Source organism: Mesoplodon bidens (genome assembly GCF_964165515.1).
Source record: "Mesoplodon bidens genome assembly, chromosome: 17".
Classification (NCBI taxonomy): Eukaryota; Metazoa; Chordata; class Mammalia; order Artiodactyla; family Ziphiidae; genus Mesoplodon; species Mesoplodon bidens.
In genome coordinates, this window is record NC_138174.1 from 1 (window position 1) to 6,650 (window position 6,650).

A 6,650-nucleotide genomic window follows, 5' to 3' on the forward strand; every position below is an offset into this window, starting at 1 on the left:
TGACCCGTGCGTCAGCACGTAGCCTGACCCTCCCACGTTTCCGTACCCTCACCTGTGCCCTAAGCCTTGCCGTTCCCTAACCCTAACCCTAGCCCGGAATGGAAACCCACCACCAGCCCTACACCTTACCCTACGCCGTTGCCTACTCCTGGCCTGTACTCTTGGCACTGCCCCGTGCATCAGCACGTAGCCTTACACTCTGGCGTTTCCGTACCCTCTCCTGTGCCCTAAGCCTTGCCGTTCCCTAACCCTAACCCTAGCCCAGAACGCAAATCCACCACCAGCCTACACTTTATCCTACGCCGTTGCCTACTCCTGGCCCGTACGCTGGCACTGACCCGTGCGTCAGCACGTAGCACGAGCCTCCCACGTTTCCGTACCTTCACCTGTGCCCTAAGCCTTGCCGTTCCCTAACCCTAACCCTAGCCCGGAACGGAAACCCACCACCAGCCTGACACCTTACATTACGCCATACCCTATTCCTGGCCCGTACGCTGGCACTGAACCGTGCGTCAGCACGTAGCCTGACCCTCCCACGTTTCCGTACCCTCACCTGTGCCCTAAGCCATGCCGTTCCCTAACCCTAACCCTAGCCCGGAACGCAAATCCACCACCAGCCCTACACTTTATCCTACGCCGTTGCCTACTCCTGGCCCGTACGCTGGCACTGACCCGTGCGTCAGCACGTAGCCCGACCCTCCCACGTTTCCGTACCCTCACCTGTGCCCTAAGCCTTGCCGTTCCCTAACCCTAACCCTAGCCCGGAATGGAAACCCACCACCAGCCCTACACTTTATCCTACGCCGTTGCCTACTCCTGGCCCGTATGCTGGCACTAACCCGTGCGTCAGCACGGGGCCCGACCCTCCCACGTTTCCGTACCCTCTCCTTTGCCCTAAGCCTTGCCGTTCCCTAACCCTAACCCTAGCCTGGAACGGAAATCAACCACAAGCCCTACACCTTACCTTACGCCGTACCCTACTCCTGGCCCGTACGTTGGCACTGACCAGTGCGTCAGCACGTAGCCTGACCCTCCCACGTTTCCGTACCCTCAGCTGTGCCCTAAGCCTTGCCGTTCCCTAACCCTAACCCTAGCCCGGAATAGAAACCCACCACCAGCCCTACACTATATCCTACGGCATTGCCTACTCCTGGCCTGTACTCTGGCACTGCCCCGTGCATCAGCACGTAGCCTTACACTCTGGCGTTTCCGTACCCTCTCCTGTGCCCTAAGCCTTGCCGTTCCCTAACCCTAACCCTAGCCCAGAACGCAAATCCACCACCAGCCTACACTTTATCCTACGCCGTTGCCTACTCCTGGCCCGTACGCTGGCACTGACCCGTGCGTCAGCACGTAGCACGAGCCTCCCACGTTTCCGTACCTTCACCTGTGCCCTAAGCCTTGCCGTTCCCTAACCCTAACCCTAGCCCGGAACGGAAACCCACCACCAGCCCTACACCTTACCTTACGCCATAACCTACTCCTGACCCGAACGCTGGCACTGACCCGTGCGTCAGCACGAAGCCTGACACTCCCACGTTTCCGTACCCACACCTGTGCCCTAAGCGTTGCCGTTCCCTAACCCTAACCCTAGCCCGGAATGGAAACCCACCACCAGCCCTACACTTTATCCTACGTCGTTGCCTACTCCTGACCCGTATGCTGGCACTGACCCGTGCGTCAGCACGTAGCCCGACCCTCCCACGTTTCTGTACCCTCACCTGTGCCCTAAGCCTTGCCATTCCCTAACCCTAACCCTAGCCCGGAATAGAAACCCACCACCAGCCCTACACCCTACCTTAAGCCGTTGCCTACTCCTGGCCCGTACGCTGGCACTGACCCGTGCGTCAGCACGTAGCCTGACCCTCCCACGTTTCCGTACCCTCACCTGTGCCCTAAGCCTTGCCGTTCCCTAACCCTAACCCTAGCCCGGAATAGAAACCCACCACCAGCCCTACACATTACCTTACGCCGTACCCTACTCCTGACCCGTACGCTGGCACTGACACGTGCGTCAGCACGTAGCCTGACCCTCCCACGTTTCCGTACCCTCACCTGTGCCCTAAGCCTTGCCGTTCCCTAACCCTAACCCTAGCCCGGAATAGAAACCCACCACCAGCCCTACACTTTTCCTTACGCCGTACCCTACTCCTGACCTGTACGCTGGCACTGAGCTGTGCGTCACCACGTAGCCTGACCCTGCCACGTTTCCGTACCCTCACCTGTGCCCTAAGCCTTGCCGTTCCCTAACCCTAACCCTAGCCCGGAACGCAAATCCACCACCAGCCATACACTTTATCCTACGCCGTTGCCTACTCCTGGCCCGTACGCTGGCACTGACACGTGCGTCAGCACGTAGCCCGACCCTCCCACGTTTCCGTACCCTCACCTGTGCCCTAAGCCTTGCCGTTCCCTAACCCTAACCCTAGCCTGGAACGGAAACCAACCACCAGCCCTACACCTTACCTTACGCCGTTGCTTACTCCTGGCCCGTACGCTGGCACTGACCCGTGCGTCAGCACGTAGCCTGACCCTCCCACGTTTCCGTAACCTCACCTGTGCCCTAAGCCTTGCCGTTCCCTAACCCTAACACTAGCCCGGAACGGAAATCAACCACCAGCCCTACACTTTATCCTACGCCGTTGCATACTCCTGGCCCGTACGCTGGCACTGACCCGTGCGTCAGCACGTAGCCCGACCCTCCCACGTTTCTGTACCCTCACCTGTGCCCTAAGCCTTGCCGTTCCCTAACCCTAACCCTAGCCCGGAATAGAAACCCACCACCAGCCCTACACCTTACCTTACGCCATACCCTACTCCTGACCCGTACGCTGGCACTGACCCGTGCGTCAGCACGTAGCCTGACCCTCCCACGTTTCCGTGCCCTCACCTGTGCCCTAAGCCTTGCGGTTCCCTAACCCTAACCCTAGCCCGGAATAGAAACCCACCACCAGCCCTACACGTTACCTTACGCCGTACCATATTCCTGACCTGTACGCTGGCACTGACCTGTGCGTCAGCACGTAGCCTGAACCTCCCACGTTTCCGTACCCTCACCTGTGCCCTAAGCCTTGCCGTTCCCTAACCCTAACCCTAGCCCCGAACGCAAATCCACCACCAGCCCTACACTTTATCCTACGCCGTTGCCTACTCCTGGCCCGTACGCTGGCACTGACCCGTGCGTCAGCACGTAGCCCGACCCTCCCACGTTTCCGTACCCTCACCTGTGCCCTAAGCCTTGCCGTTCCCTAACCCTAACCCTAGCCTGGAACGCAAATCCACCACTAGCCCTACACTTTATCCTACGCCGTTGCCTACTCCTGGCCCGTACGCTGGCACTGACCCGTGCGTCAGCACGTAGCCCGACCCTCCCACATTTCCGTACCCTCACCTGTGCCCTAAGCCTTGCCGTTCCCTAACCCTAACCCTAGCCTGGAACGGAAACCAACCACCAGCCCTACACCTTACCTTACGCCGTTGCCTACTCCTGGCACGTATGCTGGCACTGACCCGTGCGTCAGCACGTAGCCTGAACCTCCCACGTTTCCGTACCCTCACCTGTGCCCTAAGCCTTGCCTTTCCCTAACGCTAACCCTAGCCCGGAATGAAAACCCACCACCAGCCCTACACCTTACCCTACGCCGTTGCCTTGTCCTGGCCTGTACTCTGGCACTGACCCGTGCATCAGCACGTAGCCTTACCCTCCCGAGTTTCCGTACCCTGACCTGTGCCCTAAGCCTTGCCGTTCCCTAACCCTAACCCTAGCCCAGAACGCAAATCCACCACCAGCCGTACACTTTATCCTACGCCGTTGCCTACTCCTGGCCCGTACGCTGGCACTGACCCGTGCGTCTGCACGTAGCCCGACCCTCCCACGTTTCCATACCCTCACCTGTGCCCTAAGCCTTGCCGATCCCTAACCCTAACCCTATCCCGGAACGGAAATCAACCACAAGCCCTACACCTTACCTTACGCCGTTGCCCACTCCTGGCCCGAACGCTGGCACGGACCCGTGAATCAGCACGTAGCCCGACCCTCCCACGTTTCCGTACCCTCCCCTGTGCCCTAAGCCTTGCCGTTCCCTAACCCTAACCCTAGCCTGGAACGGAAACCAACCACCAGCCCTACACCTTACCCTACGCCGTTGCCTACTCCTGGCCTGTACTCTGGCACTGACCCGTTCATCAGCACGTAGCCTTACCCTCCCGCGTTTCCGTACCCTGACCTGTGCCCTAAGCCTTGCCGTTCCCTAACCCTAACCCTAGCCCGGAATAGAAACCCACCACCAGCCCTACACCTTACCTTACGCCGTAACCTACTCCTGACCCGTACGGTGGCACTGACCCGTGCGTCAGCACGTAGCCTGACCCTCCCACGTTTCCGTGCCCTCACCTGTGCCCTAAGCCTTGCCGTTCCCTAACCCTAACCCTAGCCCGGAATGGAAACCCACCACCAGCCCTACACCTTACCTTACGCCGTACCCTATTCCTGGCCCGTACGCTGGCACTGAACCGTGCGTCAGCACGTAGCCTGACCCTCCCACGTTTCCGTACCCTCACTTGTGCCCTAAGCCTTGCCGTTCCCTAACCCTAACCCTAGCCCGGAATAGAAACCCACCACCAGCCCTACACCTTACCTTACGCCGTACCCTACTCCTGACCCGTACGCTGGCACTGACCCGTTCGTCTGCACGTAGCCTGACCCTCCCACGCTTCCGTACCCTCACCTGTGCCCTAAGCCTTGCCGTTCCCTAACCCTAACCCTAGTCCGGAACGCAAATCCACCACCAGCCCTACACTTTATCCTACGCCGTTGCCTACTCCTGGCCAGTACGCTGGCACTGACCCGTGTATCAGCACGTAGCCCGACCCTCCCACGTTTCCGTACCCTCACCTGTGCCCTAAGCCTTGCCGTTCCCTAACCCTAACCCTAGCCTGGAACGGAAAACAACCACCAGCCCTACACCTTACCTTACGCCGTTGCCTACACCTGGCCCGTACGCTGGCACTGACCCGTGCGTCAGCACGTAGCCTGACCCTCCCACGTTTCCGTACCCTCACCTGTGCCCTAAGCCTTGCCGTTCCCTAACCCTAACTCTAGCCCGGAATGGAAACCCACCACCAGCCCTACACTTTATCCTACGTCGTTGCCTACTCCTGGCCCGTATGCTGGCACTAACCCGTGCGTCAGAACGGGGCCCGATCCTCCCACGTTTCCATAACCTCTCCTTTGCCCTAAGCCTTGCCGTTCCCTAACCCTAACCCTAGCCTGGAACGGAAATCAACCACAAGCCCTACACCTTATCTTACGCCGTACCCTACTCCTGGCCCGTACATTGGCACTGACCCGTGCGTCAGTACGTAGCCTGACCCTCCCACGTTTCCGTACCCTCACCTGTGCCCTAAGCCTTGCCGTTCCCTAACCCTAACCCTAGCCCGGAACGGAAACCCAGCACCAGCCCTACACCTTACCTTACGCCGCACCCTATTCCTGGCCCGTACGCTGGCACTGAACCGTGCGTCAGCACGTAGCCTGACCCTCCCACGTTTCCGTACCCTCACCTGTGCTCTAAGCCTTGCCGTTCCCTAACCCTAACCCTAGCCCGGAATAGAAACCCACCACCAGCCCTACACGTTACCTTACGCCGTACCATATTCCTGACCTGTACGCTGGCACTGACCTGTGCGTCAGCACGTAGCCTGACCCTCCCACGTTTCCGTACCCTCACCTGTGCCCTAAGCCTTGCCGTTCCCTAACCCTAACCCTAGCCCCGAACGCAAATCCACCACCAGCCCTACACTTTATCCTACGCCGTTGCCTACTCCTGGCCCGTACGCTGGCACTGACCCGTGCGTCAGCACGTAGCCCGACCCTCCCACGTTTCCGTACCCTCACCTGTGCCCTAAGCCTTGCCGTTCCCTAACCCTAACCCTAGCCTGGAACGCAAATCCACCACTAGCCCTACACTTTATCCTACGCCGTTGCCTACTCCTGGCCCGTACGCTGGCACTGACCCGTGCGTCAGCACGTAGCCCGACCCTCCCACGTTTCCGTACCCTCACCTGTGCCCTAAGCCTTGCCGTTCCCTAACCCTAACCCTAGCCTGGAACGGAAACCAACCACCAGCCCTACACCTTACCTTACGCCGTTGCCTACTCCTGGCACGTATTCTGGCACTGACACGTGCGTCAGCACGTAGCCTGAACCTCCCACGTTTCCGTACCCTCACCTGTGCCCTAAGCCTTGCCTTTCCCTAACGCTAACCCTAGCCCGGAATGAAAACCCACCACCAGCCCTACACCTTACCCTACGCCGTTGCCTAGTCCTGGCCTGTACTCTGGCACTGACCCGTGCGTCAGCACGTAGCACGAGCCTCCCACGTTTCCGTACCTTCACCTGTGCCCTAAGCCTTGCCGTTCCCTAACCCTAACCCTAGCCCGGAACGGAAACCCACCACCAGCCTGACACCTTACATTACGCCGTACCGTATTCCTGGCCCGTACGCTGGCACTGAACCGTGCGTCAGCACGTAGCCTGACCCTCCCACGTTTCCGTACCCTCACCTGTGCCCTAAGCCATGCCGTTCCCTAAACCTAACCCTAGCCCGGAACGCAAATCCACCACCAGCCCTACACTTTATCCTACGCCG